The 14,750-nt window shown below is 36.8% G+C and overlaps 1 protein-coding gene across 2 annotated transcripts in view; it reads right to left on the bottom strand.

Moving 5' to 3' along the window:
* The window catches only part of LOC136036973 (zinc finger protein 271-like), a 53,078-nt gene that overhangs the window by 32,334 nt on the left and 5,994 nt on the right, over positions 1-14,750 (bottom strand). Inside the window, exon 2 of one of the 2 annotated variants that reach the window (XM_065719367.1) lies at positions 7,927-8,108. The gene's annotated coding sequence lies outside the window, so the exon portion shown is untranslated. The remainder of the gene's footprint in view (positions 1-7,926; positions 8,109-14,750) is intronic. The other variant, XM_065719368.1, reaches the window with a different exon arrangement.

The following is a 14,750-nucleotide window of genomic DNA, read 5'->3' as shown; positions in this document are numbered from 1 at the left end:
CTAACGACTCCAACCCACTGAATTCTTCAGTCCAGTTGACATCCGAAAGCTCTCTTCTCATAGCAACGTAATCTCCCTTGTAGTAGTTACGTTTCAGTGCCACACGTGTCCTCAAAACCTCCGTTTCCAAGCTAAACACAATTACCGAGTGATCCGATTTACCGATTGGTGACAACTGCTTAATATCTGATACCAGGTCTCCATCGCTTACTAGTAACAAGTCGAGGATACTTGGTGTGTCAGATCCCCGCATCCTTGTTGGCTCAGATATTAGCTGCTCTAGAAAGTGTTCGTTAATAACGTCCAGGAATTTACTCGTCAAGCTTGCGGTAGATTCCGTGGTGTATCGCCTATTCCAGTCTATCTTAGGGAGATTGAAATCTCCTATAATAGCAAGCTTTTGGTTGGTGTTCTTAGCGAATGCTGCTATTTGCGAGAACAGAGCTTCGTCGGATGTGTCAGTGTTGTTGGGGCTACGATAACAGATCCCAATTAACTTGTCTTGAGACAAGTTAATACACAATTAGCTTATTATTGTAAAAAAAACAACACTGATAACAAAACAGAACTGATACAATATCGCCTCGAGCAAAAAACTACACCAGACTGAGTCTTGGTGTCCGAGAGTCTAGTAAGCGCAACCAGTCAAAAGCAAACATGTCTGAACACGTTCATCTCTGAAGGATGGAAATTTTGCATTGCCGGCTAAATTATGTCAGGTTCTGCTGCAAGTTGTCAATGAACACCGCAGAGCTTATCCCGATAGCAGGAAACAGACTCTATCCGGTCAACCATAAATAGGAACTAAACAATTTTGTTTATGTGTTTTTAAGCAAAATACAAGTTGCTCGAAATCCTTCTTTTTTACTTTTTCCTTCTTTTTTACTTTTTTTTCTTAATCTTTGAGGTACTTGAGCTACCCCTAAACATTATTATAAATGGCTCAAACTTTTTCTATAATGTTTTCAGGTGATATGGAACAACTTAGGGGGGTAAGAAAATAATATTTCAAAAATTTTTAAAATAAGCTCCACCCTAGTACAGAATTCCAGCCTTTTTACTAAAAAGTTACCAGAAAGGTGTGAGGAAAGGGGCATTATAGAAGCCAAGTGCTGACTTTGGTTCTCTAGTCATACAAACTGAAAATCCTTACATGTTTCCACCTCAAAATAACGTGCAACATGCCTCAATTTCTGCTAAAAGATCAGCTCTATGACGGACGAAACAAGAGGGGCACAAGCTCACTTTGGCTCTTAAGTCAAATAAATCGAAAATCCTTCCGTGATTCTACATAAAAAAGGTGGAATAAGCCCACATCGATGAATAAACGGGTTGATGAAGGGGGGGGGGCTGTACAATGAAGGGTCTGTTGGTCTACTTTTACACCTTGAACTTTTCTTTGCAGTGAATAAAGTCTCGGCTAGTTGTTCCAGTCCTCACCTTTTTTTTCAGTGTGTCAAAAAGGTGCAATAAGTTCAAATGAAAGAATGAGAGGTGAAATGAAGGTGGGCTGGGTGACGGAGGGGTCGTGGGACTTTCACACCTTAGAGTCTCAGCTAGGTTTTTGCAGAGTCGTTACCTGTTTTTTTTCTCACTGTATACCACAACAAAGAAGTTGTCACTCGCTCAAAATTTTTAATACGGTGTATCTCACTGATGAGTTTTTGAATATTTTATAGAAAAACCGATACAATTTACGTCTACCAAGTCTTCAAGTAGTCAGCGTGACAATGCAAAATTAATCTTTATATTGTGGGCCAAGTTTCTAATATTACTCTTTCTCCTTTCCCTTTTTAGAAGACAAAAAAAAGCTTACAAAACAAACCAAATGCAGGTCAACTAGCATAGTCGATGCAACTTCGTTGATGCAGCAATATCGATTCAGTATCATTTGTCTTTAGTTTTATCATACAGAATGGATGATCATAGACTGTTGGGATAGTGCTCAGTCGGTAGTGGCGATATTTCGTCAGAATCCTGGGGGGGGGGGGGGCAAATTGGAGCTAATTTTACCAAACCAAGTGAAAATGACAGTAAAAAACTAAAAACCAAGCCATTTGGTACCATAAAGGTACTATTTAATACTTTAAAAGCACTTTATAGTTCTATATAGGTAAATATGTGCTAAAAAAACTTGTCTCTTTCTGTTGATGCTTGAATTATGCAGGCCTATCTTAGTTTTGACAAGATTTTCGAAGAAACCAAATTTCAGCTGCGAGGATGGGGGGCAAACCAACGTTCGGGAGAGTCAGTTGCCCCCCCCCCCTGCCACATAACAAATTATGCCCCTGTTATTCGGTCACAAATTAAAAATATAGGGAAACATGTTTCATCTTCACTTCCAGACAAATAAAATCTTTCGACAGTCTAAATTCCATTCTATAATTTACGCTTATATTTGAAACAGCTGATTAATTGAATTTTTGTATTCACTTCAAACATGAACAACCCAGCTCCAAATCATTGCTTAAGAAATAAGGAAGAGATTTTTTAATTCATAAAATTCTCCAATAAGTTTCTATGAAATGGTGCAACACTTTTAAAGTGCCCACACTTTTAGCTATATTAATCTGACATTACTGAAAATGTTACTCAAAAGAAAAAGAAAGTCAAAGAATCAAGGTAGATGGGAACCACTACCAAGGATCCAACGGCATCCTAGATCTTAATGGTAGAGATAGGGGTAGTTATAGGTCTTCATGATGGCAAATCGCAAGACCCCCCTAATAGAACTATACAAGCAGAAAATATACCATTGAAAAGAGCCATAGAAAGAGAAGACAAATTCTCAATTTTAATTCTCAAAAAGGATTATAGGGAAAGATTATCAGTGAAATGCAAGGGGGATGTCGCAAGGGGTGCTTAACAATTGACCGAGTTTTCTTACTCCAAGATCTTATGGGGAAATATTGTAGGGGAAAGGGTAAGCTCAATGTCACTTTTCTCGACATTGAGAAACCATTTGATAGCATTTATAGGCCCATTTTGTTTTTATACCTAGTTAAGATGCGGCTACCTAGGCCATTTGTCAAATTATTAATTAGCATATATTGGATTATTTTATCCTTAGCTATCATTTCTAAACAAGGAATACCTAGGCTTTTCAGAACCTTTGAAGGAGTCCGTCAAGGAGGCAAACTGTCACCGAAGCTCTTCACTTTATACATTAATGATTTGGTAGAGTACCTTGGACATTAATGGGCCCCGGCTGTCTCACTTGCGAATACTCAATTTTCTTCCTTACTGTTCGATGACGACACGGCTTTGGTGGCTAAGTCCACCGAGGATCTTCAAACTCTCCTGGTTTTAGCTGACGTTTACTAAGAAACAAAGAAATTGATCCTAAATGTACCCAAGACCGAGATTGTCATCTTTTATGGCAGTAAACCCAACGGACAACAGGATTTTTCGTTTACTTATAAAGGTGAGTCAATAAAGAGAGCCCCAGATATAAATATTTGGGATATGTGCTTGCACCAAATAGGAATTGGACCGAGCACATGAAGTTGGTGATTTCTCGGGGAAAAGCAGCCGCATGTAATCCACTCCAGCAAAAACACAACGGGCATTAAGAATATGAAGATGCACAAGCACCTCTTCATAACTAAGGTTCTAATTGTTGCCCATTATGGCTTTGACTTGTGGGGGGCCACTCTACTGTTGTCTTTGACCTGAATAATATTTTTAGTAGTTTGGTTCTTTGATGTGACCTGGGTTTACCGAATTTGCGTTATAAGAGGATTATACAGATGATAAATTTTTGTAACAGGTATTACATTTGCCAGATAGCCGTCTAGTGAAGGCGGCTTATAACGAGATGTTGAAAAATCCTAGAAAGGCAACATGGCCAAAACTGGTTAAAGTCCTGCTGGATAAAGCTGGTTCTCATGGGGGTGGAATGAAGGCCAGGTTCCCAAATGCAAACCTGATGATTTCCTTAAATTGCAAGATTCATGGATTAGGGACCAGGTAGTTCAGGTTTGGCTTATTGATGTTTGAAAATCAGTTCCTCTAAGGTTTTATAAGCAGATTAAAGTAGTGTATGGATAGGAGTTTTACTGGAGACTAAACCTATCGCGGAGAGCGTTGAAATGTTGACTGCAGGTGCAAGCAAATTGTGTGCCATTGCGTAGACGACACGGAATTTTACGATATTGATTGCCCGGGTGTTAAGTGTGCCTGCCCCCTTTGTGGAGAGTATGAAGATAACCTGGAGCATTTTATGGGTAATTTCAAAAGTTTGAAGAATTTAAGGAATAGTTTTTTTGGGGATGCATCAAGAATCCCAGGTATCTTGGAGACCTCTTCAATGGAATTATATATATATATATATATATATATATATATATATATATATATATATATATATATATATATATATATATATATATAATATATATATATATATATATATATATATATATATATATATATATATATATATATATATATATATATATATATATATATATATATATATCTTCTATATATATAAAAATAAGTTGTCTGTCTGTCTGTCTGTGGATCAGGTGACGTCATGTTTCTGTGTTGACTGACGTCATGAAATTAGTTGTCGTCATTTTTGCTTTGACGGTGACGTCATTCAAGATATTTAAGACATATGTTCACGTAGAAATCTATTAATGTTTAAGTTTACAATGACTGATGAACTTACCATGGCAAAAGCCGATGAAGATGCTCAAAGAGTCTATGCCAAAAAACTTGCTGCTGATAGAGAAAGTCAGAAAAGAAAGCGTGCCGAGGAATCAAAAGAACAGCAAGGAAACAGGCTTGAGGCTGATAGAGAAAAAAAGAACAGAAAGCGTGCCGAGGAATCAAAAGAACAGCAAGGAAACAGGCTTGAGGCTGATAGAGAAAGAAAGAACAGAAAGCGTGCCGAGGAATCAAAAGAACAGCAAGGAAACAGGCTTGAGGCTGATAGAGAAAAAAAGAACAGAAAGCGTGCCGAGGAACTACCAGAGCAACGCGGATGCAGACTTGCTGCTAAAAGAGAAAGTGAAAAAAGAAGGCGTGCCGAGGAATTACAAGAACAGCAAGAAATCAGGCTTGCTGCTGATAGAGAAAGTAAGAAAAGAAAGCGTGCCGAGGAATCACAAGAACAGCAAGAAATCAGGCTTGCTGCTGATAGAGAAAGTAAGAAAAGAAAGCGTGCCGAGGAATCAGAGCAACCTGAAAGTTATCGCCTGGCATTCAGGTACAACCCAGTCGATGATTATAGCTTGAGTAGATGTGTTCAAATCGGGACAATGTCTAAAATTTGTCCCTATTGCAAGGCCTTGAAATTCAATGGTGAAACAATGGGAATGTGTTGCGCCTCAGGAAAAGTTAAACTTCCTCTATTGGCTGCACCACCAGAGCCATTGAAGACGAATGAATGCTTGCCTGAAAAATTCTAATTTATGGGCACACGTAAAAATATTAAAATTAACTACAAATATGCGTGTCCGATTGCAAAACGATGACTCTGGTCAAACATTTTCAGATCAATTGCTGACAATTGGAAACGGAAAGCTCCCAGTAGACTCAATTTCAGGACGTATACAACTACCTGCTGATTTCTGTAATTTAGTGACGTCCAAAAATGAATTGATTGAAAAAGTATTTCCGAATATTCTAAAAAATTATAAAAATAATAAATGGCTAAGTGAAAGAGCGATTCTCGCACCCAAAAATATAGACGTCCACGAAATCAACAATATTGTTTTGACCAAGATTCGAGACCAGGCAGTCCTTTACAAGTCAGTCGACACAGTTTTGGAACCAAATGAAGCGGTTAATTATCCATCTGAATTTTTAAATTCCATAGATCTTTCAGGGTTTCCACCACACGTGCTACAACTAAAAATAGGCGTACCAATAATACTTTTAAGAAATATAAACCCACCAAAGCTTTGCAATGGCACTCGACTTGCCGTAAAAAAAAAACAATGGAAAACCTAATAGAGGCCACAATCTTGACAGGGCCTTTTGAGGATGAGGCTGTTCTTATTCCTCGCATTCCCATGATTCCAACGGATCTGCCTTTTCAATTTAAAAGATTGAAATTCCCAATTCGATTAGCATTTGCAATCACCATTAACAAAGCTCAAGGTCAATCATTAGAAAAATGTGGTATAGATCTTAATACTGATTGTTTTTCCCATGGACAATTGTACGTTGCATGTTCGAGGGTCGGTAAACCTGACAATCTATTTATATGCAGCGACAATTGGACAGCGAAGAATGTTGTATATTCGCAAGTTTTACGCAGTTAATTTGTATTGTATCTATCTATCTATCTATCTATATAAAAACGAGTTGTGTGCATGCATGTTTGTTTGTTTGTAAAAAGAGCGTTTGCATATGATGTCATTATTAGTACATACGGCTTTGTATATGCAGAGACAATGGGAAAGCCAAGAATGTTGTATATTCGCAATTTTTACGTAGTTTAACTCCTACAGACGAAATGAATGCTTGCCTAAAAAATTCTAATTTATGGGCACACGTAAAAATATTAAAATTAACTACAAATATGCGTGTCCGATTGCAAAACGATGACTCTGGTCAAACAGTAGACTCAATTTCAGGACGTTTACAACTACCTGCTGATTTCTGTAATTTAGTGGCGTCCAAAAATGAATTGATTGAAAAAGTATTTCCGAATATTCTAAAAAATTATAAAAATAATAAATGGCTAAGTGAAAGAGCGATTCTCGCACCCAAAAATATAGACGTCCACGAAATCAACAATATTGTTTTGACCAAGATTCGAGACCAGGCAGTCCTTTACAAGTCAGTCGACACAGTTTTGGAACCAAATGAAGCGGTTAATTATCCATCTGAATTTTTAAATTCCATAGATCCTTCAGGGTTTCCACCACACGTGCTACAACTAAAAATAGGCGTACCAATAATACTTTTAAGAAATATCAACCCACCAAAGCTTTGCAATGGCACGCGACTTGCCGTAAAAAAAAAACAATGGAAAACCTAATAGAGGCCACAATCTTGACAGGGCCTTATGAGGGTGAGGCTGTTCTTATTCCTCGCATTCCCATGATTCCAACGGATCTGCTTTTTCAATTTAAAAGATTGCAATTCCCAATTCGATTAGTATTTGCAATCACCATTAACAAAGCTCAAGGTCAATCATTAGAAAAATGTGGTATAGATCTTAATACTGATTGTTTTTCCCATGGACAATTGTACGTTGCATGTTCGAGGGTCGGTAAACCTGACAATGTATTTATATGCAGCGACAATTGGACAGCGAAGAATGTTGTATATTCGCAAGTTTTACGCAGTTAATTTGTATTGTATCTATCTATCTATCTATATAAAAACGAGCCAAGAATGTTGTTTATTCGCAATTTTTACGTAGTTTGAAACACATATATAAATCTATCTATATTCACAGGTGGGACACAGGGGCACAACTACAATGGCGCATAACTAATATGGCGCGTAACGACTTACGCGCGCGGGGGGGGGCTTGGGGGGGGGGGGGGGGGGTGCGAAGCGCCCCACCAACTAGGTGTTGGGGTGGCGCGAAGCGCCACCCCAACAGCTAGTATATATATACATATATATATATATATATATATATATATATATATATATATATATATATATATATATATATATATATATATATATATATATATATATATATATATATATATATATATATATATGGAATATATATATATATATATACATATATATATATATGAGGTAATTTCAAAGTCCTGATTGTTATAAGACGTCTCTCCTTCACTTTGATCATTATTAGTCTTAAAGTTCCACCATGCTGAGACTGTGAAGTCAAAAGCCCTAGTTAAAGAAAAAATTACTAATTTTAAGTTTAAGAGGTACCAAAAAGGTTTAGAATATTAGAAACACAATAAGAAAATAAAAACCTACCAGATAATAAATTTTCCGTGTCATATTCGTCAAGTCTCCTTTCCCGTCCTTTTTCGTATACCCATGATTCCTCAACTGGCTCAAATTTCAATTGTCGTTCCTCTTTGAAATAATATGATGATATTTTGACCTGTCGACAGTGAAGAATCAAAAATTCCGGATTAAGGTCGACATTCCAGTATCTAGCATAAAGAAACACAACTTCAAAATAACAATGCACAGGTTCAATTTCTCGGTTACTTAAAAAGGCAACTAGAACTTTTAATTTTTAACGAACATTTTTATTAGTAAACAAGAGCTAAGAGCTCAAATGGCATTTGTGACGAGGCGAGAAGAGCTAAGAGCCAAGAGATCATATGGTATGAGCTCTAACAAAATTCTATGAATCAATAGATTGATTTTAAAAGGAAAATAAGAGGCTTAATGCCGGTCAAGATTTAAAATAAGAGCTCTGAGTCACTATGTCCTTCTAATATCAAAATTCATTAAGATCCGATCACAAACTCGTAAGTTATAAATACCTAATTTTTTCTAATTTTTCCTCTCCCTTTAGCCCCCCAGATGGTCGAATCTGGGAAAACGACTTTATCAAGTCAGATTGTGCAGCTCCCTGACACGCCTACCAATTCATCGTCCTAGCACGTCCAGAGGCACCAAAATCGCCAAATCACTGAACCCATCCCCCCAACTCCCCCAAAGAGAGCGAACCAAGTACAATTCTGTCAATCATGTATCAAGGACATTTGTTTATTCTATCCACCAAGCTTTATCCAGATTCCTCCACTCCAAGTGTTTTTCCAAGATTTCCCCCTCCAACTCCCCCCAATGTCAAAAGATCTGGTCAGGATTTGAAATAAGATCTCTGAGACATGAATTCCTTCTAAAAATCAAATTTAATTAAGATCCGATCATCTATTCGTAAGATAAAAATACCCCAATTTTCACGTTTTCCAAGAATTCCGGTTTCCCCCTCCAACTCCCCCCAATGTCACAGGATCTGGTTGGAATTTAAAATTTGAACTTAAAAGCACAAGATTCTTCTAAATATCAAATTTCATTAAGATCTGGTCACTCTTTCGTAAGTTATAAATACCTCAATTTTCAAAATTACCCCCCCCCCATTCCACAAAAGAGAGCAGATCCGGCCCGGTTATGTCAATCACGTATCTTAGACAGGTTTCTATTCTTCCCATCCAGTCTCATCCTGATCTCACCGCTTTAAGTATTTTATAAAATTTCCGGTCCCCCCAACTGCCCTCCCCCTCAATTACGCTTGATCCGGTTGAGATTTAAAATAAGAGATCTGAGTTACGAGGTCCTTCTAAATATGAAGTTTCATGAAGATCCGATCACTCCTTCGTAAGTTAAAAAAATACGTCATTTTTTCTTATTTTCAGAATTAGCCCCCCCCCCCCCCAATAGAGCAGATCCGTTCCAATTATTTAAATCACGTATGTAAGACTTCTGCTTATTTTTCCCACCAAGTTTCATCCGATCCCTCTAATCTAAGCGTTTTCCATTATTTTAGGTTCCCCCACCCCAAACTTTCCCCAATGTCACCAGATCCGGTCAGGATTTAAAATATGAGCTTTGAGACACGATATGCTTCTAAATATCAAATTTCATTGAGATCTGATCACCCGTTCGTAAGTCAAAAATACCTCATTTTTTCTAGTTTTTCAGAAATTTTCCGCCCCCCAACTACCACAAAGAGAGCAGATCCGTTCCCTTTATGTCAATCATGTATCTAGGACTTGTGCTTATTTTTCCCACCAAGTTTCATCCCGATCCCTCGACTCTAAGTGTTTTCCAAGTTTTAGTTTTCTCCCTCCCAACTCCCCCCCCCCAATGTCACCAGAACCGGTCAGGATTTATAATGAGAGCTCTAAGACACAATATCCTTCTAAATATCAAATTTCATTGAGATCCGATCACCCGTTCGTAAGTAAAAAATACCTCACTTTTTCTAATTTTTCAGAATTAACCCCCCCCCCCAACTACCCCAGAGAGCAGATCCGTTCCGATTGTGTCAATCATGTATCTGGGACTTGTGCTTATTTTTCCCACCAAGTTTCATCCTGATCCCTCCACTCTAAGTGTTTTCCAAGATTTTAGGTTTCCCCCCTCCAACTCCCCCCAATGTCATCAGATCCGGTCGGGATTTAAAATAAGAGCTCTGAGACACAATATCATTCCAAACATCAAATTTCATTAAAATCCCCTCACCCACTCATAAGTTAAAAATACTTCATTTTTTCTATTTTTACCGAATTAACCGGCCCCCACTCCCCCTCAGATGGTCAAATCGGGAAAACGACTATTTCTAATTTAATCTGGTCCGGTCCCTGAAACGCTTGCCAAATTTCATCGTCCTAGCTTACCGGGAAGTGCCTAAAGTAGCAAAACCGGGACCGACAGACAGACGGGCAGAATTTGCGATTGCTATATGTCACTTGGTTAATACCAAGTGCCATAAAAATATACGTAGCTTAAGAATTAACTTACGTAACAAACTTTTATATTCTTATATTTTTGATTATACATATGAGGGAGTTTGTCCCCTCGTTAATACCTCGCTCTTCACACTAAATCTTAAGTTTTGTCCCAATTCTTTAAGAATGACCCCTGAATCAGAAAGGCCGTAGAATAAATAGTTGAAATTACTAAAAATAATTTAGCATAAAGACCGAAGTATTTATGTCCTCCTAAATACCTCGCTCTTTATGCTAAAGTATTTTTAGAACCCCTCATATGCGTAATAATCTCTGTTCGTTTTAATGCTTCTCATTACTTTCACTTGAAAAAACTTTTCCATGTTTATATTTTCATTGTTTTTTTTTAATAGTAATGCTAGAAAATCCTGCGCCCTTTTCATTGAATTTCTCTTCCCTATGAAATATTCCTCCAAGAAAAGATCCTCCCATATAGCCCCGTCCCCTGAACCCCACACCCAAACCAAAAAAATCTCCCTGAAAACGTCGGTATACTTCCCAATAACCATTACTGTATGTAAACATTGGTCAAAGTTTGTAACTTGCAGCCCCTCCCACAGGGACTGTGGGGGAGGGGGTAAGTCATCCCAAAAGACATAGTTTTTTTATGGTTTTCGACTATGCAGAACAAAATGGCTTTCTCAAAATTTTGATCCGTTGAATTTGGGAAAAAAGTGAGCGTGGGAGGGGGCCTAGGTACCCTCCAATTTTTTGGTCACTTAAAAAGGGCACTAGAACTTTTCATTTCCGTTAGAATGAGCCCTCTTTCAACACTCTAGGACTACTTGGTTCATACAACGACCCATGGTGACAAAAACAAACAAATAAACATACACCTGTGATTTGTCTTCTGGCAAAGAATACTAAATCCCACATTTTTGTAGATTGGACCTGGAAATTTTTACTACGGGGTTCTCTGATACGCTGAATGCGATGGTTTGATTTTCGTTAAGATCCTATGACTTTTAGGGGGTTCCCCCCTATTTTCCAAAATAAGGCAAATTTTCTGAGGCTCGTAACTTTTGATGACAAAGACTAAATTTGATGAAACTTATACATTTACAATCAGCATAAAAATCCAATTCTCTTGATATATCTTTTAGCATTGAAATTCCGTTTTTTAGAGTTTCGTTTACTATTGAGCCAGGTCGCTTCTTACTACAGTTTGTTACCATGAACAGTTTGATAACAAAATCACAGCCTTGAGTTTTTTTTAAGTAGAGTTGACAGCTAGTCTTTAAATATCACTTGTTCGGGGTTTATAGTTGACAGGGTATCTGGCCATTCCAGCTCAACCAAGCCAATTTGTAAAAACATCATAAGTATACTTAAGCATAGAAGTTAAAACAAGGTGTGTAAACCAAATCGAATACCAGTGCAATATTTCATATATCTGTTTATAAGAAGATAATTATATGATCAAAGAAGGTATAAACTTAATTTATTTGATAATTTATAAGAAAATAGTGGGAAAGTAACCTAAATTTAATGGGAAAGCTACTCAAAGGTAAACAGTAATTTATTACATGAATTAAAAATTAAAAAAAGGATTTAAAGTGCATCTAATTGAAACTTCTAGGTCAAGACTTTTCCCTAAAAAAAACTAATGAAATTGAAGGGTAGTAGCACACAGATGAATTCAGAACTATAAAAAAAATTTAAACTCGAACTCCTTTCAGGACAACAAAACAATGTCGACACAAGGCAAAAACATGCAGCTTCAATAGCATATATTTAGGCCTAAAGAGATCCATTGCATACAAGGTACTTCAGAAATAATTTTTTATGGTTGGGATATGACACAAGCCATAATGATTTCACCACTTCCCCTTAAAAATGGTCAATAATTTTTTTTTTCAATTATTTACTTGGTATTAGGCATTTTCAATATCAGGCATACTCGTATCTTGTTTCTATATGCGGAATAGTTTCTACGCCTATCAAACAAAGAGCATTTTCCAAGCATTCTGAACGTGTTCCAAGATTTCCAGTTCTACCTCCAACTCCTCCCAATGTCATTGGATCCAGTCGGAATTTAAAATATGAGCTCTGAGACATGAGGTCCTCCAAAATATCTAATTTGATCAAGATCTAATCACCCGTTTGTAAGTTAAAATACCTCATTTTTCAATTTTTTCCAAATTAACAACCCCTCCAACTCCCCCAAAGAGAGCCAATTTGGTCTTGTTATGTCAATCAAGTATCTAGGACTTGTGCTTATTGTTCCCACCAAGTATCATTACAATTTCTTCACTCCAAGTGTTTTCCAAGATTTCATGGTTTCTTCCTCCAACTCTCCCAAAGTCACCAGATCCAGTCCAGATTTAACATAAAAGCTCAGAGACAAGAGGTCCTTCTAAATATAAAATTTTATTAGGATCCAATCACCCATTCGTAAGTTGAAAATACTTCATTTTTCTAATTTTTCCGAATTACCGGATTAGCCCCCCCCCAAAGAGAATGGATCTGGTCTGGCTATGTCAATCATGCATCTATAACTTGTACTTCTTCTTCTTGTCATACTTTGATTGAAGGACTTCACTTGTCTGTTATGACCTCATCTTCCTGTTGGAGAACAGGCCTCCAAAAATGTTTTTTTTCACAAGGTTCCAATTCCAGAATTTGTATGAGGGTATATCCATCTTTGTCATCTTCTCCTCCCTTCTGTTTGGTTAGTGGGAAGTGCAATACTTGAGTTTAAGGTCTAGAGGCCTACTGGTACCAATACGGCTCTTCCTACTCACTCTTGCTCTCTTCTGCAGAGCAGATCTACATTATAAACTAGCTCATTTTCATTGACTTTTTCACTTGAAAATGTAATGGAATCGCAAGGTAACTTTAATATTGTTTAGAAACTCCAAAATCTCCCAAGAAAATCAGGGGTTGTAGAACTCTTTGATAACTGTTTTGTACAGTGTAGTGCTACTACAGTAGGCTGTAAGCCTTGGTCTCTTATCTTAGCTAAAAGCTTTATTCTTCCTGCAAAGTTTCATCCCAATCTCTCCACTCTAAGCATTTTCAAAGATTTTGGCAAAGACCCCTTTTCATGAAAAAATATCACTCAATGCCCCCGGCATATTTTTTACTTTCACATTTTAAGACCAAATAAACAGAAAAGAGTATACAATGATGCATCTACCTTCTTTATAAATCATACTAAAGAAAGGAGGAAATTGGAAAAACTGATACTATTATTAAAACAATTGTATTATAAAGTAAAGCAAAGTAACAAAATTATCTACGATGAAATTTGTTTTATGACAAAATCTTGAAACTAGCAATTGAACTTAGAAAAGAAAGTAATACAAAATAATTCAAATATTCAAAATCATCTCATTGAGGAAAACAAACCTGGTTTGCAGCTAATTTAGTAAGCCTTGGGGCAATAATAATCTTAGGTCACCTACCCTATTCTGAAAAGCTCTTTTTATATTTGAAAAATAAACAATAAAATATAATTACGAAAATGACCAAAAAACACGGATAACGGTCCTTCCAGATAATATTATCAAACTCTAAATCCATTTTTTTAACGTGTTACTGGTATAAGGTTAGTGTTGTTTTGCAATTAAGACTAATATAGTTATCCAATTTTTTAGATTTCCTAAGGGAAATGCTGAACAAGATATCTTGACATAAAAGTGTAAAATAAGACTAAACCAATTGACAGGGCACTAAACAATACACATAAATAACAAGATAAGTGAACAGTAGCTGAGAAAGTTATTTGAAATATTCTCTTTGAAAGCATTCATTTGAAATGAAAGTTTAAAAAAAAGCATCACCCATTTAATACCAAATAGCTGGTATTTTGATGCAAAAAACAATTTTGTAATAGTGCATTTTAATAGAGACATAATATGCATCATCAAATTTCTTGACACCTAAATTTCTATTAAAACAAGAGCTAAGAGCTCATATGGCACTTGTGACAAGGCAAGAAGAGCTAAGAGCCAAGAGATCATATGGTATGAGCTCTAGCAAAATTTTATGAATCAACAGATTGATTTAAAATGAAAATAAGAGGCTAAATGCTGGTCAGGATTTAAAATAAGAGCTCTGAGTCATGATGTCCTTCTAAATATCAAAATTCATTAAGATCCGATCACCCACTTGTATGTTATAAATACCTAGTTTTTTCTAATTTTTCCTCTCCCTTTAGCCCCCCCAGAGGGTCAAATGTGGGAAAACGATTTTATCAAGTCAATTTGTGCAGCTCCCTGACACGCCTGCCAATTTTCATCATCCTAGCATGCCCAGAAGCACCAAACTGACAAAATCACTGAACCCCTCCCTCCAACTCCCCCAAAGAGAGCGAATCCAGTATGGTTC

Source organism: Artemia franciscana, chromosome 16 (assembly GCF_032884065.1).
Source record: "Artemia franciscana chromosome 16, ASM3288406v1, whole genome shotgun sequence".
NCBI lineage: Eukaryota > Metazoa > Arthropoda > Branchiopoda > Anostraca > Artemiidae > Artemia > Artemia franciscana.
This window is presented reverse-complemented; position numbering and strand designations above follow the sequence as displayed.